Source organism: Lampetra planeri, chromosome 58 (genome assembly GCF_965212315.1).
Source record: "Lampetra planeri chromosome 58, kcLamPlan1.2.h2, whole genome shotgun sequence".
Taxonomy (NCBI): Eukaryota; Metazoa; Chordata; class Hyperoartia; order Petromyzontiformes; family Petromyzontidae; genus Lampetra; species Lampetra planeri.
In genome coordinates, this window is record NC_136164.1 from 226,869 (window position 1) to 251,241 (window position 24,373).

The 24,373-nt window shown below is 47.6% G+C and overlaps 1 protein-coding gene across 3 annotated transcripts in view; it reads right to left on the minus strand.

Moving 5' to 3' along the window:
* CDPF1 (cysteine rich DPF motif domain containing 1) overlaps positions 1-24,373 on the minus strand; it is a 68,170-nt gene that overhangs the window by 42,034 nt on the left and 1,763 nt on the right. The gene's annotated exons all lie outside the window — the stretch shown is intronic.

Here is a 24,373-nt window from a genome sequence, read left to right on the forward strand (position 1 = left end):
CCTGAGAGTAAATCCAAAGTGGAGAAGAATCGCGATCCCGCGAGGGCATCCAGCGATTCATCCATTCGAGGAAGCGGGTAAGCATCGGCCACCGAGATCTTGTTTAACCGCCGGAAATCAACGCAGAAACTTAGAGACCCATCGTGCTTTTTAACCAACACTATGGGTGCACCCCAAGGGCTGGTCGAGGGAGAAATGATGTCAGAAGTCAACATGTCATCTACAGCCGATTTGACATGATCCTTTTCGGCGGGACTTAACCGAAAAGGATTTTGTCGGATAGGAGCGTTGTCACCGGTGTCAATATGGTGGTGCAGCAAATTGGTACATCCGATATCGTATTTATGTTTACTAAAGACGTCGGAAAATTCCCGCAAAAGGGTGCGCAATTTAGCACGTTGTGAGTCGGACAGGTCAGGTGACTCAGCACACAGCGCCTCGAGCCAACCCTCGTCAATGTCTGAGGGCAGCCGCGACTGAGAATCGGTGGCCACCTGGCCAATGATCGGCATCTCCGCAGGTACCGGGACTGCATGTGCGAACACGGTTCCCTGCGAAACCACCGCCGTCCGTGTTCCGACATTTAGGACCGCGATAAACGGGTCCGCATCCCCTTTAACAATAGTCTGGGCCGTCACCAAATCTGGGCCATTCACCCCGGCCCTAGACGGGCCCAGCATAATGCCCTGGTCTGAGACCCCTTTAGCGAATGGTCGACGCAACCGCAGGGGCACCAGCATCTGTGCCCCCGGGGGTACGCGCACCGTTTGAGCCACGAGCGCCTGTACCGTTGCACAGGCAGTATGCAAGGCAGGGGTGGAAGGCAGGAACGTTATACGTCGGCCCGATGGAAGCTCGATGCATTGCTGGTCAATCATAATTTTGATGGGCAATTTGGCCAAAAAGTCTGTCCCCAACAGGCACGGAATTGCCAGCGAGGAGGAGACGAATACCGGGCCAGATAGTTTAATGTCCCCGATAGAAATTTGCGCTCGAATTTGGCCAATAATACCTAACGAGCCCCCGTTCGCAGCGTAAAACGGTATGTCGACAGGGAGCAATGGGCGACTCTGAACGGGGAGGATATTATAAATCAAATCCGAAATGATAGTCGCCGAAGCTCCCGTATCGACCAGCAGCCGTACCTCCACCCCGTCAATATGCCCCGTGACAACGGACGACCCCGCCGACGCAGCTACAACCCGGTGAGCCAACTCGGACCATTGGCCCGGTTGGAGCGCCCTCCCCGACAAGCCGCGACTCGACGCACCAGCACCCAAACCCCGAGACTCGTGTGTCGGACCATGTGAGAGGGAAGTGGGTGTGCGTGCAGGCCGAACGTGTGGGGTGCCATGACTTGCCCGAGGATGTTGCGAAGGCTTGTGAAGAGGACCGTCCGCAGCCCCAGGTCTCGCTCCACGCTGTCGAGGAGCCCGGCATCCCGACGCCACATGGCCCCGGAGGCCACAATTGTAGCACGTGACGAGCGCTCCCGAGGACTTGGGCTGCTCTCGGTGGCTCGGTACGTCCCGAGCCGGTCGCTCGGCAGATCGCCATCCCGCAGAACGGTCCGTGGCGAAGGCTCCCTCAGAGTCGGAAGTGGTCGCCGCCACGGTGTGTCTTGCAGCTGCTTTGTTAGCCTTCCTCCGCTGAGAAATGAGATTGGCATGAATGTGCCTTGCAGCCCGCAATGACGACATGTCCGCATCATCCTGTGCTAGGATGACGAAGTCCAAGTCGTCGGCCAGCAGCAAAATTTTCTCGGCCACCATCGCATCGATCCCTTCTTCGTCCATACGCGGGAAGGCCTCCTTCGCCAATGACAGCAGGGCCGTGCGAAAAGCAAGTGGTGATTCCTTGTCGCCCTTCTGTCGCTCGTAGAAGAGCTGGCGACAATCAGAAGGCGGCCCCATACACCGTGGCCAGCAGCTGCAGCGCTGACTGAAGCGTGGAGCGTGCTGACCTGGGTGCAGCAGTGAGGGTGCCCAGGGCGTCGCCATCCAGCATCGCCGGGAGAGCACACAGCGCCTCGTTGTCTGTCCACGCAGCCATTTCTTGGTGGGCGAGGAACCGGCGCTGGAACCCACCCCAATCGCCGCCGCTTGCTACGAACACCTGCAGGGCGGGCAGGCGTTGTTGAAATGTCGGCTCCGTCCCCGATCCTCTCGCAGCACTAGTACCGTCCCCATGGACAGTATGAGCAATGGCGGCCCCTACTGGAGGTCGCGCCGTCCGTGACGCGCTGGTTCCAGCTTGGTCGGTGCTGGCGTCCGCTGGTGGTGACGTGGCAACCCCTGATAGGCAGCCACTGCGACCCGCCGATGACGTGGCGCCCGCTGGTTGGGCCCCGCCACCCGCGTGACGAGCTGGGGCCCCTCCCTCGGCCCCTACTGTCCCCGTGGCGGGAATTTCAAGCCTTACGCCCATCGCAGAGGCGGGAGTTTCTGGCGGGCGTTGTCCATCTTCCCGCCGCGTCGCTCCTCCCGGCCCCAGGCGAGTTATCCGCTCCAGCATGGCGGCCGCTGCATACAGGAGCTCCGCCAGTTGCGAGTGGGCCAACGCCAACTCGTCAGCCGACGACCCCGCAGGTGTTGGAGCCGGCAGCGGTTGTGCAGGTACGCCGGCGGCGACGTCTTGCACCGCCTCTCCCTCGTCTTCATCCTCTCCTGGGTCTTGGGCACGAGTCGTCCGTCTCGTATCCATGCTTGGACCACTTCTGACGCCAGATGTAGTAAGTTCGAGGAGACGAGGTCGGAGTTGAGGCACACTCTGTTTATTAACTCAGTGACAGGCACAATAGTTGAAGGGGTAACGGCCCCTTCACCCGTACTATGGGAAACCCACCCTAGTACTATGCCCTCTGTCCTGTTCCCCAGTCCTCCTCTACTGGGCTACGGGAGGCTGACTGATCTGGCCCTGGCAAGCACAGATCTCGGCACCAGCTAAGCCGGCTTTGCCTGACAAGGGCAGAGGTCCGGGAGCTCTTGGGCCGCGCCGCTGGCTTACCCAGCTCGGCCCTGACAAGGGCAGCGAGACAGGGGAGTCCCAGGGCCTAATCTCCGAGTCTTCAATCTTCACTGGTCAACTTCGTGTCGTACTGCCTCGAGCTCTCTGGCTCCCCGCCTTTTATAGGGATCCCCTCAGAGGGCTGGGGGCGTGGGGGATCACGGATGCGGACGTCGGTGCGACCACCCGTGTGTGTGAGTGCACACACCCCTGTGTTTCTCGTCCGCCGTTTCTCCCGTAATAACCCCTACACATGGTGCTTGTGTACTTTAGTGTGCATGGTGCTTGTGTACTTTAGTGTGCATGGTCCTTGGTGTACTTTAGTGTGCGTGGTACTTGTGTACTTTAGTGTGCATGGTGCTTGTGCACTTTAGGGTACATGGTGCTTGTGTATTTTAGTGTGCATGGTCCTTCATGTACTTTAGTGTGCGTGGTACGTGTGTACTTTAGTGTGCGTGGTGCTTGTGTACTTTAGTGTGCATGGTCCTTCGTGTACTTTAGTGTGCGTGGTGCTTGTGTATTTTAGTGTGCATGGTGCTTGTGCACTTTAGTGTACATGGTGCTTGTGTATTTTAGTGTGCATGGTCCATCATGTACTTTAGTGTGCGTGGTACTTGTGTACTTTAGTGTGCGTGGTGCTTGTGTACTTTAGTGTGCATGGTCCTTCGTGTACTTTAGTGTGCATGGTGCTTGTGTACTTTAGTGTGCGTGGTGCTTGTGTACTTTAGTGTGCATGGTGCTTGTGTACTTTAGTGTGCATGGTACTTCGTGTAGTTTAGTGTGCATGGTACTTGTGTACTTCAGTGTGAATGGTGCTTGTGTACTTTAGTGTGCATGGTGCTTGTGCACTTTAGTGTGCGTGGTGCTTCGTGTACTTTAGTGTGCGTGGTACTTGTGTACTTTAGTGTGCATGGTCCTTCGTGTACTTTAGTGTGCGTGGTGCTTGTGTATTTTAGTGTGCATGGTGCTTGTGCACTTTAGTGTACATGGTGCTTGTGTATTTTAGTGTGCATGGTCCTTCGTGTACTTTAGTGTGCATGGTGCTTGTGTACTTTAGTGTGCGTGGTGCTTGTGTACTTTAGTGTGCATGGTGCTTGTGTACTTTAGTGTGCATGGTACTTCATGTAGTTTAGTGTGCGTGGTACTTGTGTACTTCAGTGTGAATGGTGCTTGTGTACTTTAGTGTGCATGGTGCTTGTGTACTTTAGTGTGCATGGTCCTTCGTGTACTTTAGTGTGCATGGTGCTTGTGTACTTCAGTGTGCATGGTGCTTGTGTACTTTAGTGTGCATGGTCCTTCATGTATTTTAGTGTGCATGGTCCTTCATGTATTTTAGTGTGCATGGTCCTTCGTGTACTATAGTGTGCGTGGTACTTGTGTACTTTAGTGTGCGTGATACTTGTGTACTTTAGTGTGCATGGTGCTTGTGTACTTTAGTGTGCGTGGTGCTTGTGTACTTTAGTGTGCATGGTCCTTCGTGTACTTTAGTGTGCGTGGTACTTGTGTACTTTAGTGTGCATGATGCTTGTGTACTTTAGTGTGCATGGTCCTTCGTGTACTTTAGTGTGCGTGGTGCTTGTGTACTTTAGTGTGCATGGTGCTTGTGTACTTTAGTGTGCATGGTGCTTGTGTACTTTAGTGTGCGTGGTACTTGTGTACTTTAGTGTGCATGATGCTTGTGTACTTTAGTGTGCATGGTCCTTCGTGTACTTTAGTGTGCGTGGTACTTGTGTACTTCAGTGTGCATGGTGCTTGTGTACTTTAGTGTGCATGGTCCTTCATGTATTTTAGTGTGCATGGTCCTTCATGTACTTTAGTGTGCGTGGTACTTGTGTACTTTAGTGTGCGTGGTACTTGTGTACTTTAGTGTGCATGGTGTTTGTGTACTTTAGTGTGCTTGGTACTTGTGTACTTCAGTGTGCATGGTGCTTGTGTACTTTAGTGTGCATGGTGCTTGTGTACTTTAGTGTGCGTGGTACTTGTGTACTTTAGTGTGCATGATGCTTGTGTACTTTAGTGTGCATGGTCCTTCGTGTACTTTAGTGTGCGTGGTACTTGTGTACTTCAGTGTGCATGGTGCTTGTGTACTTTAGTGTGCATGGTCCTTCATGTATTTTAGTGTGCATGGTCCTTCATGTACTTTAGTGTGCGTGGTACTTGTGTACTTTAGTGTGCGTGGTACTTGTGTACTTTAGTGTGCATGGTGCTTGTGCACTTTAGGGTACATGGTGCTTGTGTATTTTAGTGTGCATGGTCCTTCATGTACTTTAGTGTGCGTGGTACGTGTGTACTTTAGTGTGCGTGGTGCTTGTGTACTTTAGTGTGCATGGTCCTTCGTGTACTTTAGTGTGCGTGGTGCTTGTGTATTTTAGTGTGCATGGTGCTTGTGCACTTTAGTGTACATGGTGCTTGTGTATTTTAGTGTGCATGGTCCATCATGTACTTTAGTGTGCGTGGTACTTGTGTACTTTAGTGTGCGTGGTGCTTGTGTACTTTAGTGTGCATGGTCCTTCGTGTACTTTAGTGTGCATGGTGCTTGTGTACTTTAGTGTGCGTGGTGCTTGTGTACTTTAGTGTGCATGGTGCTTGTGTACTTTAGTGTGCATGGTACTTCGTGTAGTTTAGTGTGCATGGTACTTGTGTACTTCAGTGTGAATGGTGCTTGTGTACTTTAGTGTGCATGGTGCTTGTGCACTTTAGTGTGCGTGGTGCTTCGTGTACTTTAGTGTGCGTGGTACTTGTGTACTTTAGTGTGCATGGTCCTTCATGTACTTTAGTGTGCGTGGTGCTTGTGTATTTTAGTGTGCATGGTGCTTGTGCACTTTAGTGTACATGGTGCTTGTGTATTTTAGTGTGCATGGTCCTTCGTGTACTTTAGTGTGCATGGTGCTTGTGTACTTTAGTGTGCGTGGTGCTTGTGTACTTTAGTGTGCATGGTGCTTGTGTACTTTAGTGTGCATGGTACTTCATGTAGTTTAGTGTGCGTGGTACTTGTGTACTTCAGTGTGAATGGTGCTTGTGTACTTTAGTGTGCATGGTGCTTGTGTACTTTAGTGTGCATGGTCCTTCGTGTACTTTAGTGTGCATGGTGCTTGTGTACTTCAGTGTGCATGGTGCTTGTGTACTTTAGTGTGCATGGTCCTTCATGTATTTTAGTGTGCATGGTCCTTCATGTATTTTAGTGTGCATGGTCCTTCGTGTACTATAGTGTGCGTGGTACTTGTGTACTTTAGTGTGCGTGATACTTGTGTACTTTAGTGTGCGTGGTGCTTGTGTACTTTAGTGTGCGTGGTGCTTGTGTACTTTAGTGTGCATGGTCCTTCGTGTACTTTAGTGTGCGTGGTACTTGTGTACTTTAGTGTGCATGATGCTTGTGTACTTTAGTGTGCATGGTCCTTCGTGTACTTTAGTGTGCGTGGTGCTTGTGTACTTTAGTGTGCATGGTGCTTGTGTACTTTAGTGTGCATGGTGCTTGTGTACTTTAGTGTGCGTGGTACTTGTGTACTTCAGTGTGCATGGTGCTTGTGTACTTTAGTGTGCATGGTGCTTGTGTACTTTAGTGTGCGTGGTACTTGTGTACTTTAGTGTGCATGATGCTTGTGTACTTTAGTGTGCATGGTCCTTCGTGTACTTTAGTGTGCGTGGTACTTGTGTACTTCAGTGTGCATGGTGCTTGTGTACTTTAGTGTGCATGGTCCTTCATGTATTTTAGTGTGCATGGTCCTTCATGTACTTTAGTGTGCGTGGTACTTGTGTACTTTAGTGTGCGTGGTACTTGTGTACTTTAGTGTGCATGGTGTTTGTGTACTTTAGTGTGCGTGGTACTTGTGTACTTCAGTGTGCATGGTGCTTGTGTACTTTAGTGTGCATGGTGCTTCTGCACTTTAGTGTGCATGGTGCTTGTGTACTTTAGTGTGCATGGTCCTTCGTGTACTTTAGTGTGCGTGGTACTTGTGTACTTTAGTGTGCGTGGTGCTTGTGCACTTTAGTGTGCATGGTGCTTGTGTACTTTAGTGTGCATGGTCCTTCATGCATTTTAGTGTGCATGGTCCTTCGTGTACTTTAGTGTGCATGGTGCTTGTGTACTTTAGTGTGCGTGGTGCTTGTGTACTTTAGTGTGCGTGGTGCTTGTGCACTTTAGTGTGCATGGTCCTTCGTGTACTTTAGTGTGCATGGTGCTTGTGTACTTTAGTGTGCGTGGTGCTTGTGTACTTTAGTGTGCGTGGTGCTTGTGCACTTTAGTGTGCATGGTGCTTGTGTACTTTAGTGTGCGTGGTGCTTGTGTACTTTAGTGTGCATGGTGCTTGTGTACTTTAGTGTGCGTGGTGCTTGTGCACTTTAGTGTGCATGGTGCTTGTGTACTTTAGTGTGCATGGTCCTTCGTGTATTTTAGTGTGCATGGTCCTTCGTGTACTTTAGTGTGTGTGGTACTTGTGTACTTTAGTGTGCGTGGTACTTGTGTACTTTAGTGTGCATGGTGCTTGTGTACTTTAGTGTGGATGGTCCTTCGTGTACTTTAGTGTGCGTGGTATTTGTGTACTTTAGTGTGCATGGTGCTTGTGTACTTTAGTGTGCATGGTGCTTGTGTACTTTAGTGTGCATGGTCCTTCGTGTACTTTAGTGTGCATGGTGCTTGTGTACTTTAGTGTGTGTGGTACTTGTGTACTTCAGTGTGCGTGGTGCTTGTGTAGTAGAGTTAACTACTCGATGTTCACAAACTGGGAGAGCAAATCGTTAACAAGGTTTTCCCGCTCAAACTAACGGTCAGGGTCTCACAAGCTGTGAGAGCTGACCGTAAACAAGGTTTTCCCGCGCGACCAAACGGTCAGGGTCAGATAGGGTGAATTGGGATCGAAAAGCAGATTGGGAACGACCAATCACAGGGTTCCACAAGGTGGCCGGGGATTGGACAACCCGGCCACGAACAAGTATAAAGCCAGAGCGCTCCGAGCTCTCGGAGGGTTCGACTACACGAAGACCCAAGATGGCGGAAGAAGCCTAGGACCCTGGACCAAGCCCTCCAGCCCTTATAAGGGCTAGGGTTCAGAGTGACCAGTGGTCGGGGAGACATCTCCCTAGGTCCAGTCAGAGGACATTGAAAGAGCGGGATATTAAGTAGCCTGTAGGGTGCGGAGGCTTGTACGTTCTGAGTGTAACGGGTGAGGGGACCGTATACCCCTCAGTGCATAGGGACTGTGTTCATAAGACGAATAAAAGTGTGTGCTACAAAAGACGTTGAAGAGTCCGTCTGTACAACACTACACTTGTGTACTTTAGTGTGCATGGTCCTTCATGTATTTTAGTGTGCATGGTCCTTCGTGTACTTTAGTGTGCGTGGTACTTGTGTACTTTAGTGTGCGTGGTACATGTGTACTTTAGTGTGCATGGTGCTTGTGTACTTTAGTGTGCGTGGTAGTTGTGTACTTTAGTGTGCGTGACACTTGTGTACTTTAGTGTGCATGGTGCTTGTGTACTTTAGTGTGCATGGTGCTTGTGTACTTTAGTGTGCGTGGTACTTGTGTACTTTAGTGTGCATGGTGCTTGTGTACTTTAGTGTGCATGGTGCTTGTGTACTTTAGTGTGCGTGGTGCTTGTGTACTTTAGTGTGCATGGTCCTTCGTGTACTTTAGTGTGCGTGGTGCTTGTGTACTTTAGTGTGCATGGTCCTTCGTGTACTTTAGTGTGCATGGTGCTTGTGTACTTTAGTGTGCATGGTGCTTGTGTACTTTAGTGTGCATGGTGCTTGTGTACTTTAGTGTCCATGGTGCTTGTGTACTTTAGTGTGCGTGATACTTGTGTACTTTAGTGTGCATGGTGCTTGTGTACTTTAATGTGCATGGTGCTTGTGTACTTTAGTGTGCGTGGTGCTTGTGTACTTTAGTGTGCATGGTCCTTCGTGTACTTTAGTGTGCGTGGTGCTTGTGTACTTTAGTGTGCATGGTCCTTCGTGTACTTTAGTGTGCGTGGTGCTTGTGTACTTTAGTGTGCATGGTGCTTGTGCACTTTAGTGTGCATGATACTTGTGTACTTTAGTGTGCATGGTGCTTGTGTACTTTAGTGTGCATGGTTCTTCGTGTACTTTAGTGTGCGTGGTACTTGTGTACTTCAGTGTGCGTGGTGCTTGTGTACTTTAGTGTGCATGGTCCTTCGTGTACTTTAGTGTGCGTGGTACTTGTGTACTTTAGTGTGCATGGTGCTTGTGTACTTTAGTGTGCGTGGTGCTTGTGTACTTTAGTGTGCATGGTCCTTCGTGTACTTTAGTGTGCATGGTGCTTGTGTACTTTAGTGTGCGTGGTACTTGTGTACTTTAGTGTCCATGGTGCTTGTGTACTTTAGTGTGCATGGTGCTTGTGTACTTTAGTGTGCGTGGTGCTTGTGTACTTTAGTGTGCATGGTCCTTCGTGTACTTTAGTGTGCGTGGTGCTTGTGTACTTTAGTGTGCATGGTCCTTCGTGTACTTTAGTGTGCATGGTGCTTGTGTACTTTAGTGTGCATGGTGCTTGTGTACTTTAGTGTGCATGGTGCTTGTGTACTTTAGTGTGCGTGGTACTTGTGTACTTTAGTGTGCATGGTGCTTGTGTACTTTAGTGTGCGTGGTGCTTGTGTACTTTAGTGTGCATGGTGCTTGTGCACTTTAGTGTGCATGATACTTGTGTACTTTAGTGTGCATGGTGCTTGTGTACTTTAGTGTGCATGGTTCTTCGTGTACTTTAGTGTGCGTGGTACTTGTGTACTTCAGTGTGCATGGTGCTTGTGTACTTTCATGTGCATGGTGCTTGTGTACTTTAGTGTGCGTGGTACTTGTGTACTTTAGTGTGCATGGTCCTTCGTGTACTTTAGTGTGCGTGGTACTTGTGTACTTTAGTGTGCATGGTGCTTGTGTACTTTAGTGTGCGTGGTGCTTGTGTACTTTAGTGTGCATGGTCCTTCGTGTACTTTAGCGTGCATGGTGCTTGTGTACTTTAGTGTGCGTGGTACTTGTGTACTTTAGTGTGCATGGTGCTTGTGTACTTTAGTGTGCGTGGTGCTTGTGCACTTTAGTGTGCGTGGTGCTTGTGTACTTTAGTGTGTGTGGTGCTTGTGTACTTTAGTGTGCGTGGTGCTTGTCTACTTTAGTGTGCGTGGTGCTTGTGCACTTTAGTGTGCATGGTGCTTGTGTACTTTAGTGTGCATGGTCCTTCATGCATTTTAGTGTGCATGGTCCTTCGTGTACTTTAGTGTGCATGGTGCTTGTGTACTTTAGTGTGCGTGGTGCTTGTGTACTTTAGTGTGCATGGTGCTTGTGCACTTTAGTGTGCATGGTGCTTGTGTACTTTAGTGTGCGTGGTGCTTGTGTACTTTAGTGTGCATGGTGCTTGTGTACTTTAGTGTGCGTGGTGCTTGTGCACTTTAGTGTGCATGGTGCTTGTGTACTTTAGTGTGCATGGTCCTTCATGTATTTTAGTGTGCATGGTCCTTCGTGTACTTTAGTGTGTGTGGTACTTGTGTACTTTAGTGTGTGTGGTACTTGTGTACTTTAGTGTGCGTGGTACTTGTGTACTTTAGTGTGCAAGGTGCTTGTGTACTTTAGTGTGCATGGTCCTTCGTGTACTTTAGTGTGCGTGGTCCTTCGTGTACTTTAGTGTGCATGGTGCTTGTGTACTTTAGTGTGCGTGGTGCTTGTGTACTTTAGTGTGCATGGTCCTTCGTGTACTTTAGTGTGCGTGGTGCTTGTGTACTTTAGTGTGCATGGTCCTTCGTGTACTTTAGTGTGCGTGGTGCTTGTGTACTTTAGTGTGCATGGTGCTTGTGCACTTTAGTGTGCATGATACTTGTGTACTTTAGTGTGCATGGTGCTTGTGTACTTTAGTGTGCATGGTTCTTCGTGTACTTTAGTGTGCGTGGTACTTGTGTACTTCAGTGTGCGTGGTGCTTGTGTACTTTAGTGTGCATGGTCCTTCGTGTACTTTAGTGTGCGTGGTACTTGTGTACTTTAGTGTGCATGGTGCTTGTGTACTTTAGTGTGCGTGGTGCTTGTGTACTTTAGTGTGCATGGTCCTTCGTGTACTTTAGTGTGCATGGTGCTTGTGTACTTTAGTGTGCGTGGTACTTGTGTACTTTAGTGTCCATGGTGCTTGTGTACTTTAGTGTGCATGGTGCTTGTGTACTTTAGTGTGCGTGGTGCTTGTGTACTTTAGTGTGCATGGTCCTTCGTGTACTTTAGTGTGCGTGGTGCTTGTGTACTTTAGTGTGCATGGTCCTTCGTGTACTTTAGTGTGCATGGTGCTTGTGTACTTTAGTGTGCATGGTGCTTGTGTACTTTAGTGTGCATGGTGCTTGTGTACTTTAGTGTGCGTGGTACTTGTGTACTTTAGTGTGCATGGTGCTTGTGTACTTTAGTGTGCGTGGTGCTTGTGTACTTTAGTGTGCATGGTGCTTGTGCACTTTAGTGTGCATGATACTTGTGTACTTTAGTGTGCATGGTGCTTGTGTACTTTAGTGTGCATGGTTCTTCGTGTACTTTAGTGTGCGTGGTACTTGTGTACTTCAGTGTGCATGGTGCTTGTGTACTTTCATGTGCATGGTGCTTGTGTACTTTAGTGTGCGTGGTACTTGTGTACTTTAGTGTGCATGGTCCTTCGTGTACTTTAGTGTGCGTGGTACTTGTGTACTTTAGTGTGCATGGTGCTTGTGTACTTTAGTGTGCGTGGTGCTTGTGTACTTTAGTGTGCATGGTCCTTCGTGTACTTTAGCGTGCATGGTGCTTGTGTACTTTAGTGTGCGTGGTACTTGTGTACTTTAGTGTGCATGGTGCTTGTGTACTTTAGTGTGCGTGGTGCTTGTGCACTTTAGTGTGCGTGGTGCTTGTGTACTTTAGTGTGTGTGGTGCTTGTGTACTTTAGTGTGCGTGGTGCTTGTCTACTTTAGTGTGCGTGGTGCTTGTGCACTTTAGTGTGCATGGTGCTTGTGTACTTTAGTGTGCATGGTCCTTCATGCATTTTAGTGTGCATGGTCCTTCGTGTACTTTAGTGTGCATGGTGCTTGTGTACTTTAGTGTGCGTGGTGCTTGTGTACTTTAGTGTGCATGGTGCTTGTGCACTTTAGTGTGCATGGTGCTTGTGTACTTTAGTGTGCGTGGTGCTTGTGTACTTTAGTGTGCATGGTGCTTGTGTACTTTAGTGTGCGTGGTGCTTGTGCACTTTAGTGTGCATGGTGCTTGTGTACTTTAGTGTGCATGGTCCTTCATGTATTTTAGTGTGCATGGTCCTTCGTGTACTTTAGTGTGTGTGGTACTTGTGTACTTTAGTGTGTGTGGTACTTGTGTACTTTAGTGTGCGTGGTACTTGTGTACTTTAGTGTGCAAGGTGCTTGTGTACTTTAGTGTGCATGGTCCTTCGTGTACTTTAGTGTGCGTGGTACTTGTGTACTTTAGTGTGCATGGTGCTTGTGTACTTTAGTGTGCATGGTGCTTGTGTACTTTAGTGTGCATGGTCCTTCGTGTACTTTAGTGTGCATGGTGCTTGTGTACTTTAGTGTGTGTGGTACTTGTGTACTTCAGTGTGCGTGGTACTTGTGTACTTTAGTGTGCATGGTGCTTGTGTACTTTAGTGTGCGTGGTGCTTGTGTACTTTAGTGTGCATGGTCCTTCGTGTACTTTAGTGTGCATGGTGCTTGTGTACTTTAGTGTGCGTGGTACTTGTGTACTTTAGTGTCCATGGTGCTTGTGTACTTTAGTGTGCGTGATACTTGTGTACTTTAGTGTGCATGGTGCTTGTGTACTTTAGTGTGAATGGTGCTTGTGTACTTTAGTGTGCGTGGTGCTTGTGTACTTTAGTGTGCATGGTCCTTCGTGTACTTTAGTGTGCGTGGTGCTTGTGTACTTTAGTGTGCATGGTCCTTCGTGTACTTTAGTGTGCATGGTGCTTGTGTACTTTAGTGTGCATGGTGCTTGTGTACTTTAGTGTGCATGGTGCTTGTGTACTTTAGTGTGCGTGGTACTTGTGTACTTTAGTGTGCATGGTGCTTGTGTACTTTAGTGTGCGTGGTGCTTGTGTACTTTAGTGTGCATGGTGCTTGTGCACTTTAGTGTGCATGATACTTGTGTACTTTAGTGTGCATGGTGCTTGTGTACTTTAGTGTGCATGGTTCTTCGTGTACTTTAGTGTGCATGGTACTTGTGTACTTCAGTGTGCATGGTGCTTGTGTACTTTCATGTGCATGGTGCTTGTGCATTTTAGTGTGCATGGTGCTTGTGTACTTTAGTGTGCGTGGTACTTGTGTACTTTAGTGTGCATGGTCCTTCGTGTACTTTAGTGTGCGTGGTACTTGTGTACTTTAGTGTGCATGGTGCTTGTGTACTTTAGTGTGCGTGGTGCTTGTGTACTTTAGTGTGCATGGTCCTTCGTGTACTTTAGTGTGCGTGGTGCTTGTGTACTTTAGTGTGCATGGTCCTTCGTGTACTTTAGTGTGCATGGTGCTTGTGTACTTTAGTGTGCATGGTGCTTGTGTACTTTAGTGTGCATGGTGCTTGTGTACTTTAGTGTGCGTGGTGCTTGTGTACTTTAGTGTGCATGGTGCTTGTGCACTTTAGTGTGCATGATACTTGTGTACTTTAGTGTGCATGGTGCTTGTGTACTTTAGTGTGCATGGTTCTTCGTGTACTTTAGTGTGCGTGGTACTTGTGTACTTCAGTGTGCATGGTGCTTGTGTACTTTCATGTGCATGGTGCTTGTGCATTTTAGTGTGCATGGTGCTTGTGTACTTTAGTGTGCGTGGTACTTGTGTACTTTAGTGTGCATGGTCCTTCGTGTACTTTAGTGTGCGTGGTACTTGTGTACTTTAGTGTGCATGGTGCTTGTGTACTTTAGTGTGCGTGGTGCTTGTGTACTTTAGTGTGCATGGTCCTTCGTGTACTTTAGTGTGCATGGTGCTGGTGTACTTTAGTGTGCGTGGTACTTGTGTACTTTAGTGTGCATGGTGCTTGTGTACTTTAGTGTGCGTGGTGCTTGTGTACTTTAGTGTGTGTGTGGTGCTTGTGCACTTTAGTGTGCATGGTGCTTGTGTACTTTAGTGTGCGTGGTGCTTGTGTACTTTAGTGTGCGTGGTGCTTGTGTACTTTAGTGTGCGTGGTGCTTGTGCACTTTAGTGTGCATGGTGCTTGTGTACTTTAGTGTGCATGGTCCTTCATGCATTTTAGTGTGCATGGTCCTTCGTGTACTTTAGTGTGCATGGTGCTTGTGTACTTTAGTGTGCGTGGTGCTTGTGTACTTTAGTGTGCGTGGTGCTTGTGCACTTTAGTGTGCATGGTGCTTGTGTACTTTAGTGTGCGTGGTGCTTGTGTACTTTAGTGTGCATGGTGCTTGTGTACTATAGTGTGCGTGGTGCTTGTGCACTTTAGTGTGCATGGTGCTTGTGTACTTTAGTGTGCATGGTCCTTCATGTATTTTAGTGTGCATGGTCCTTTGTGTACTTTAGTGTGTGTGGTACTTGTGTACTTTAGTGTGCGTGGTACTTGTGTACTTTAGTGTGCATGGTGCTTGTGTACTTTAGTGTGCATGGTCCTTCGTGTACTTTAGTGTGCGTGGTACTTGTGTACTTTAGTGTGCATGGTGCTTGTGTACTTTAGTGTGCATGGTGCTTGTGTACTTTAGTGTGCATGGTCCTTCGTGTACTTTAGTGTGCATGGTGCTTGTGTACTTTAGTGTGTGTGGTACTTGTGTACTTCAGTGTGCGTGGTGCTTGTGTACTTTAGTGTACATGGTCCTTCATGTATTTTAGTGTGCATGGTCCTTCGTGTACTTTAGTGTGCGTGGTACTTGTGTACTTTAGTGTGCGTGGTACTTGTGTACTTTAGTGTGCATGGTGCTTGTGTACTTTAGTGTGCGTGATACTTGTGTACTTTAGTGTGCATGGTACTTGTGTACTTTAGTGTGCATGGTGCTTGTGTACTTTAGTGTGCATGGTGCTTGTGTACTTTAGTGTGCGTGGTGCTTGTGTACTTTAGTGTGCATGGTCCTTCGTGTACTTTAGTGTGCATGGTGCTTGTGTACTTTAGTGTGCATGGTGCTTGTGTACTTTAGTGTGCATGGTGCTTGTGTACTTTAGTGTGTGTGGTACTTGTGTACTTTAGTGTGCATGGTGCTTGTGTACTTTAGTGTGCGTGGTACTTGTGTACTTTAGTTTGCATGGTCCTTCGTGTACTTTAGTGTGCGTGGTGCTTGTGTACTTTAGTGTGCATGGTCCTTCGTGTACTTTAGTGTGCATGGTACTTGTGTACTTTAGTGTGCATGGTGCTTGTGTACTTTAGTGTGCGTGGTGCTTGTGTACTTTAGTGTGCGTGGTGCTTGTGTACTTTAGTGTGCGTGGTGCTTGTGTACTTTAGTGTGCATGGTGCTTGTGTACTTTAGTGTGCGTGGTGCTTGTGTACTTTAGTGTGCGTGGTGCTTGTGTACTTTAGTGTGCATGGTCCGTGTACTTTTGTGTGCGTGGTACTTGTGTACTTTAGTGTGCGTGGTGCTTGTGTACTTTAGTGTGCGTGGTGCTTGTGTACTTTAGTGTGCGTGGTGCTTGTGTACTTTAGTGTGCGTGGTGCTTGTGTACTTTAGTGTGCATGGTGCTTGTGTACTTTAGTGTGCATGGTGCTTGTGTACTTTAGTGTGCATGGTCCTTCGTGTACTTTAGTGTGCATGGTGCTTGTGTACTTTAGTGTGTGTGGTACTTGTGTACTTCAGTGTGCGTGGTGCTTGTGTACTTTAGTGTGCATGGTCCTTCATGTATTTTAGTGTGCATGGTCCTTCGTGTACTTTAGTGTGCGTGGTACTTGTGTACTTTAGTGTGCGTGGTACTTGTGTACTTTAGTGTGCATGGTGCTTGTGTACTTTAGTGTGTGGTACTTGTGTACTTTAGTGTGCGTGATACTTGTGTACTTTAGTGTGCATGGTACTTGTGTACTTTAGTGTGCATGGTGCTTGTGTACTTTAGTGTGCATGGTGCTTGTGTACTTTAGTGTGCGTGGTGCTTGTGTACTTTAGTGTGCATGGTCCTTCGTGTACTTTAGTGTGCGTGGTGCTTGTGTACTTTAGTGTGCATGGTCCTTCGTGTACTTTAGTGTGCTTGGTGCTTGTGCACTTTAGTGTGCGTGGTGCTTGTGTACTTTAGTGTGCATGGTGCTTGTGCACTTTAGTGTGCGTGGTGCTTGTGCACTTTAGTGTGCGTGGTGCTTGTGTACTTTAGTGTGCATCGTGTTTGTGCACTTTAGTGTGCGTGGTGCTTGTGCACTTTAGTGTGCGTGGTGCTTGTGTACTTTAGTGTGCGTGGTGCTTGTGTACTTTAGTGTGCATGGTGCTTGTGTACTTTAGTGTGCGTGGTGCTTGTGTACTTTAGTGTGCGTGGTGCTTGTGTACTTTAGTGTGCATGGTCCTTCGTGTACTTTAGTGTGCGTGGTACTTGTGTACTTTAGTGTGCATGGTGCTTCTGTACTTTAGTGTGCGTGGTGCTTGTGTACTTTAGTGTGCATGGTCCTTCGTGTACTTTAGTGTGCATGGTGCTTGTGTACTTTAGTGTGCGTGGTACTTGTGTACTTTAGTGTGCATGGTCCTTCGTGTACTTTAGTGTGCGTGGTACTTGTGTACTTTAGTGTGCATGGTGCTTGTGTACTTTAGTGTGCGTGGTGCTTGTGTACTTTAGTTTGCATGGTCCTTCGTGTACTTTAGTGTGCGTGGTGCTTGTGTACTTTAGTGTGCATGGTCCTTCGTGTACTTTAGTGTGCATGGTGCTTGTGTACTTTAGTGTGCGTGGTGCTTGTGTACTTTAGTGTGCGTGGTGCTTGTGTACTTTAGTGTGCGTGGTGCTTGTGTACTTTAGTGTGCGTGGTGCTTGTGTACTTTAGTGTGCGTGGTGCTTGTGTACTTTAGTGTGCATGGTGCTTGTGCACTTTAGTGTGCGTGGTGCTTGTGTACTTTAGTGTGCATGGTGCTTGTGCACTTTAGTGTGCGTGGTGCTTGTGTACTTTAGTGTGTGTGGTGCTTGTGTACTTTAGTGTGCATGGTGCATGTGCACTTTAGTGTGCGTGGTGCTTGTGTACTTTAGTGTGCATGGTGCTTGTGCACTTTAGTGTGCGTGGTACTTGTGTACTTTAGTGTGCATGGTCCTTCGTGTACTTTAGTGTGCGTGGTACTTGTGTACTTTAGTGTGCATGGTGCTTGTGTACTTTAGTGTGCGTGGTGCTTGTGTACTTTAGTGTGCATGGTCCTTCGTGTACTTTAGTGTGCATGGTGCTTGTGTACTTTAGTGTGCATGGTACTTGTGTACTTTAGTGTGCATGTTCCTTCGTGTACTTTAGTGTGCGTGGTGCTTGTGTACTTTAGTGTGCGTGGTGCTTGTGTACTTTAGTGTGCGTGGTGCTTGTGTACTTTAGTGTGCGTGGTGCTTGTGTACTTTAGTGTGCATGGTCCTTCGTGTACTTTAGTGTGCATGGTGCTTGTGTACTTTAGTGTGCATGGTCCTTCGTGTACTTTAGTGTGCGTGGTACTTGTGTACTTCAGTGTGCATGGTGCTTGTGTACTTTAGTGTGTGTGGTGCTTGTGTACTTTAGTGTGCATGGTCCTTCGTGTACTTTAGTGTGCATGGTGCTTGTGTACTTTAGTGTGCATGGTGCTTGTGTACTTTAGTGTGCGTGGTGCTTGTGTACTTTAGTGTGCGTGGTGCTTGTGTACTTTAGTGTGCGTGGTGCTTGTGTACTTTAGTGTGCGTGGTGCTTGTGTACTTTAGTGTGCATGGTGCTTGTGCACTTTAGTGTGCATGGTGCTTGTGTACTTTAGTGTGCATGGTGCTTGTGCACTTTAGTGTGCGTGGTGCTTGTGTACTTTAGTGTGCGTGGTGCTTGTGTACTTTAGTGTGCATGGTGCTTGTGCACTTTAGTGTGCGTGGTGCTTGTGCACTTTAGTGTGCGTGGTGCTTGTGTACTTTAGTGTGCATGGTGCTTGTGCACTTTAGTGTGCGTGGTGCTTGTGTACTTTAGTGTGCATGGTCCTTCATGTACTTTAGTGTGCGTGGTACTCGTGTACTTTAGTGTGCATGGTGCTTGTGTACTTTAGTGTGCGTGGTGCATGTGTACTTTAGTGTGCGTGGTGCTTGTGTACTTTAGTGTGCGTGGTGCTTGTGTACTTTAGTGTGCGTGGTGCTTGTGTACTTTAGTGTGCATGGTGTTTGTGCACTTTAGTGTGCGTGGTGCATGTGTACTTTAGTGTGCGTGGTGCTTGTGTACTTCAGTGTGCATGGTGCTTGTGTACTTTAGTGTGCGTGGTGCTTGTGTACTTCAGTGTGCATGGTGCTTGTGTACTTTAGTGTGCATGGTGCTTGTGTACTTTAGTGTGCGTGGTGCTTGTGTACTTTAGTGTGCGTGGTGCTTGTGTACTTTAGTGTGCATGGTCCTTCGTGTACTTTAGTGTGCGTGGTACTTGTGTACTTTAGTGTGCATGGTGCTTGTGTACTTTAGTGTGCGTGGTACTTGTGTACTTTAGTGTGCGTGATACTTGTGTACTTTAGTGTGCACGGTGCTTGTGTACTTTAGTGTGCATGGTCCTTCGTGTACTTTAGTGTGCGTGGTGCTTGTGTACTTTAGTGTGCGTGGTGCTTGTGTACTTTAGTGTGCATGGTCCTTCGTGTACTTTAGTGTGCATGGTGCTTGTGTACTTTAGTGTGCATGGTCCTTCGTGTACTTTAGTGTGCGTGGTACTTGTGTACTTCAGTGTGCATGGTGCTTGTGCATTTTAGTGTGCATGGTGCTTGTGTACTTTAGTGTGCGTGGTACTTGTGTACTTTAGTGTGCATGGTCCTTCATGTACTTTAGTTTGCGTGGTACTTGTGTACTTTAGTGTGCATGGTGCTTGTGTACTTTAGTGTGCGTGGTGCTTGTGTACTTTAGTGTGCATGGTCCTTCATGTACTTTAGTTTGCGTGGTACTTGTGTACTTTAGTGTGCATGGTGCTTGTGTACTTTAGTGTGCGTGGTGCTTGTGTACTTTAGTTTGCATGGTCCTTCGTGTACTTTAGTGTGCGTGGTGCTTGTGTACTTTAGTGTGCATGGTCCTTCGTGTACTTTAGTGTGCATGGTGCTTGTGTACTTTAGTGTGCATGGTCCTTCGTGTACTTTAGTGTGCGTGGTGCTTGTGTACTTTAGTGTGCGTGGTGCTTGTGTACTTTAGTGTGCGTGGTGCTTGTGTACTTTAGTGTGCGTGGTGCTTGTGTACTTTAGTGTGCTTGGTGCTTGCGCACTTTAGTGTGCGTGGTGCTTGTGTATTTTAGTGTGCATGGTGCTTGTGCACTTTAGTGTGCGTGGTGCTTGTGTACTTTAGTGTGCGTGGTGCTTGTGTACTTTAGTGTGCATGGTGCTTGTGCACTTTAGTGTGCGTGGTGCTTGTGCACTTTAGTGTGCGTGGTGCTTGTGTTCTTTAGTGTGCATGGTGCTTGTGCACTTTAGTGTGCGTGGTGCTTGTGTACTTTAGTGTGCGTGGTGCTTGTGTACTTTAGTGTGCGTGGTGCTTGTGCACTTTAGTGTGCGTGGTGCTTGTGTACTTTAGTGTGCGTGGTGCTTGTGTACTTCAGTGTGCATGGTGCTTGTGTACTTTAGTGTGCATGGTCCTTCGTGTACTTTAGTGTGCGTGGTACTTGTGTACTTTAGTGTGCATGGTGCTTGTGTACTTTAGTGTGCGTGGTGCTTGTGTACTTTAGTGTGCGTGGTGCTTGTGTACTTTAGTGTGCGTGGTGCTTGTGTACTTTAGTGTGCATGGTGCTTGTGCACTTTAGTGTGCGTGGTGCTTGTGTACTTTAGTGTGCGTGGTGCTTGTGTACTGCAGTGTGCATGGTGCTTGTGTACTTTAGTGTGCGTGGTGCTTATGTACTTCAGTGTGCATGGTGCTTGTGTACTTTAGTGTGCATGGTGCTTGTGTACTTTAGTGTGCGTGGTGCTTGTGTACTTTAGTGTGCGTGGTGCTTGTGTACTTTAGTGTGCATGGTCCTTCGTGTACTTTAGTGTGCGTGGTACTTGTGTACTTTAGTGTGCATGGTGCTTGTGTACTTTAGTGTGCGTGGTACTTGTGTACTTTAGTGTGCGTGATACTTGTGTACTTTAGTGTGCATGGTGCTTGTGTACTTTAGTGTGCATGGTCCTTCGTGTACTTTAGTGTGCGTGGTGCTTGTGTACTTTAGTCTGCGTGGTGCTTGTGTACTTTAGTGTGCGTGATACTTGTGTACTTTAGTGTGCATGGTGCTTGTGTACTTTAGTGTGCATGGTCCTTCGTGTACTTTAGTGTGCGTGGTGCTTGTGTACTTTAGTGTGCGTGGTGCTTGTGTACTTTAGTGTGCATGGTCCTTCGTGTACTTTAGTGTGCGTGGTGCTTGTGTACTTTAGTGTGCATGGTCCTTCATGTACTTTAGTTTGCGTGGTACTTGTGTACTTTAGTGTGCATGGTGCTTGTGTACTTTAGTGTGCGTGGTGCTTGTGTACTTTAGTTTGCATGGTCCTTCGTGTACTTTAGTGTGCGTGGTGCTTGTGTACTTTAGTGTGCATGGTCCTTCGTGTACTTTAGTGTGCATGGTGCTTGTGTACTTTAGTGTGCATGGTCCTTCGTGTACTTTAGTGTGCGTGGTGCTTGTGTACTTTAGTGTGCGTGGTGCTTGTGTACTTTAGTGTGCGTGGTGCTTGTGTACTTTAGTGTGCGTGGTGCTTGTGTACTTTAGTGTGCATGGTGCTTGCGCACTTTAGTGTGCGTGGTGCTTGTGTATTTTAGTGTGCATGGTGCTTGTGCACTTTAGTGTGCGTGGTGCTTGTGTACTTTAGTGTGCGTGGTGCTTGTGTACTTTAGTGTGCATGGTGCTTGTGCACTTTAGTGTGCGTGGTGCTTGTGCACTTTAGTGTGCGTGGTGCTTGTGTTCTTTAGTGTGCATGGTGCTTGTGCACTTTAGTGTGCGTGGTGCTTGTGTACTTTAGTGTGCATGGTGCTTGTGTACTTTAGTGTGCGTGGTGCTTGTGCACTTTAGTGTGCGTGGTGCTTGTGTACTTTAGTGTGCGTGGTGCTTGTGTACTTCAGTGTGCATGGTGCTTGTGTATTTTAGTGTGCATGGTCCTTCGTGTACTTTAGTGTGCGTGGTACTTGTGTACTTTAGTGTGCATGGTGCTTGTGTACTTTAGTGTGCGTGGTGCTTGTGTACTTTAGTGTGCGTGGTGCTTGTGTACTTTAGTGTGCGTGGTGCTTGTGTACTTTAGTGTGCGTGGTGCTTGTGCACTTTAGTGTGCGTGGTGCTTGTGTACTTTAGTGTGCGTGGTGCTTTGTGTACTGCAGTGTGCATGGTGCTTGTGTACTTTAGTGTGCGTGGTGCTTATGTACTTCAGTGTGCATGGTGCTTGTGTACTTTAGTGTGCATGGTGCTTGTGTACTTTAGTGTGCATGGTGCTTGTGTACTTTAGTGTGCATGGTCCTTCGTGTACTTTAGTGTGCGTGGTGCTTGTGTACTTTAGTCTGCGTGGTGCTTGTGTACTTTAGTGTGCGTGATACTTGTGTACTTTAGTGTGCATGGTGCTTGTGTACTTTAGTGTGCATGGTCCTTCGTGTACTTTAGTGTGCGTGGTGCTTGTGTACTTTAGTGTGCGTGGTGCTTGTGTACTTTAGTGTGCATGGTCCTTCGTGTACTTTAGTGTGCGTGGTGCTTGTGTACTTTAGTGTGCATGGTCCTTCATGTACTTTAGTTTGCGTGGTACTTGTGTACTTTAGTGTGCATGGTGCTTGTGTACTTTAGTGTGCGTGGTGCTTGTGTACTTTAGTTTGCATGGTCCTTCGTGTACTTTAGTGTGCGTGGTGCTTGTGTACTTTAGTGTGCATGGTCCTTCGTGTACTTTAGTGTGCATGGTGCTTGTGTACTTTAGTGTGCATGGTCCTTCGTGTACTTTAGTGTGCGTGGTGCTTGTGTACTTTAGTGTGCGTGGTGCTTGTGTACTTTAGTGTGCGTGGTGCTTGTGTACTTTAGTGTGCGTGGTGCTTGTGTACTTTAGTGTGCATGGTGCTTGCGCACTTTAGTGTGCGTGGTGCTTGTGTATTTTAGTGTGCATGGTGCTTGTGCACTTTAGTGTGCGTGGTGCTTGTGTACTTTAGTGTGCGTGGTGCTTGTGTACTTTAGTGTGCATGGTGCTTGTGCACTTTAGTGTGCGTGGTGCTTGTGCACTTTAGTGTGCGTGGTGCTTGTGTTCTTTAGTGTGCATGGTGCTTGTGCACTTTAGTGTGCGTGGTGCTTGTGTACTTTAGTGTGCGTGGTGCTTGTGTACTTTAGTGTGCGTGGTGCTTGTGCACTTTAGTGTGCGTGGTGCTTGTGTACTTTAGTGTGCGTGGTGCTTGTGTACTTCAGTGTGCATGGTGCTTGTGTATTTTAGTGTGCATGGTCCTTCGTGTAATTTAGTGTGCGTGGTACTTGTGTACTTTAGTGTGCATGGTGCTTGTGTACTTTAGTGTGCGTGGTGCTTGTGTACTTTAGTGTGCGTGGTGCTTGTGTACTTTAGTGTGCGTGGTGCTTGTGTACTTTAGTGTGCATGGTGCTTGTGCACTTTAGTGTGCGTGGTGCTTGTGTACTTTAGTGTGCGTGGTGCTTTGTGTACTGCAGTGTGCATGGTGCTTGTGTACTTTAGTGTGCGTGGTGCTTATGTACTTCAGTGTGCATGGTGCTTGTGTACTTTAGTGTGCATGGTGCTTGTGTACTTTAGTGTGCGTGGTGCTAGTGTACTTTAGTGTGCGTGGTGCTTGTGTACTTTAGTGTGCATGGTCCTTCGTGTACTTTAGTGTGCGTGGTACTTGTGTACTTTAGTGTGCATGGTGCTTGTGTACTTTAGTGTGCGTGGTACTTGTGTACTTTAGTGTGCGTGATACTTGTGTACTTTAGTGTGCATGGTGCTTGTGTACTTTAGTGTGCATGGTCCTTCGTGTACTTTAGTGTACGTGGTGCTTGTGTACTTTAGTCTGCATGGTGCTTGTGTACTTTAGTGTGCGTGATACTTGTGTACTTTAGTGTGCATGGTGCTTGTGTACTTTAGTGTGCATGGTCCTTCGTGTACTTTAGTGTGCGTGGTGCTTGTGTACTTTAGTGTGCGTGGTGCTTGTGTACTTTAGTGTGCATGGTCCTTCGTGTACTTTAGTGTGCGTGGTGCTTGTGTACTTTAGTGTGCGTGGTGCTTGTGTACTTTAGTGTGCGTGGTGCTTGTGCACTTTAGTGTGCGTGGTGCTTGTGTACTTTAGTGTGCGTGGTGCTTGTGTACTTCAGTGTGCATGGTGCTTGTGTACTTTAGTGTGCATGGTCCTTCGTGTACTTTAGTGTGCGTGGTACTTGTGTACTTTAGTGTGCATGGTGCTTGTGTACTTTAGTGTGCGTGGTGCTTGTGTACTTTAGTGTGCGTGGTGCTTGTGTACTTTAGTGTGCGTGGTGCTTGTGTACTTTAGTGTGCATGGTCCTTCGTGTACTTTAGTGTGCATGGTGCTTGTGTACTTTAGTGTGCGTGGTACTTGTGTACTTTAGTGTGCATGGTCCTTCGTGTACTTTAGTGTACGTGGTACTTGTGTACTTTAGTGTGCATGGTGCTTGTGTACTTTAGTGTGCGTGGTGCTTGTGTACTTTAGTTTGCATGGTCCTTCGTGTACTTTAGTGTGCGTGGTGCTTGTGTACTTTAGTGTGCATGGTCCTTCGTGTACTTTAGTGTGCATGGTGCTTGTGTACTTTAGTGTGCATGGTCCTTCGTGTACTTTAGTGTGCGTGGTGCTTGTGTACTTTAGTGTGCATGGTGCTTGTGCACTTTAGTGTGCGTGGTGCTTGTGTACTTTAGTGTGCGTGGTGCTTGTGTACTTTAGTGTGCATGGTGCTTGTGCACTTTAGTGTGCGTGGTGCTTGTGCACATTAGTGTGCGTGGTGCTTGTGTACTTTAGTGTGCATGGTGCTTGTGCACTTTAGTGTGCGTGGTGCTTGTGTACTTTAGTGTGCGTGGTGCTTGTGTACTTTAGTGTGCATGGTCCTTCGTGTACTTTAGTGTGCGTGGTACTTGTGTACTTTAGTGTGCATGGTGCTTGTGTACTTTAGTGTGCGTGGTGCTTGTGTACTTTAGTGTGCGTGGTGCTTGTGTACTTTAGTGTGCGTGGTGCTTGTGTACTTTAGTGTGTGTGGTGCTTGTGTACTTTAGTGTGCATGGTGCTTGTGCACTTTAGTGTGCGTGGTGCGTGTGTACTTTAGTGTGCGTGGTGCTTGTGTACTTCAGTGTGCATGGTGCTTGTGTACTTTAGTGTGCGTGGTACTTGTGTTCTTCAGTGTGCATGGTGCTTGTGTACTTTAGTGTGCATGGTGCTTGTGTACTTTAGTGT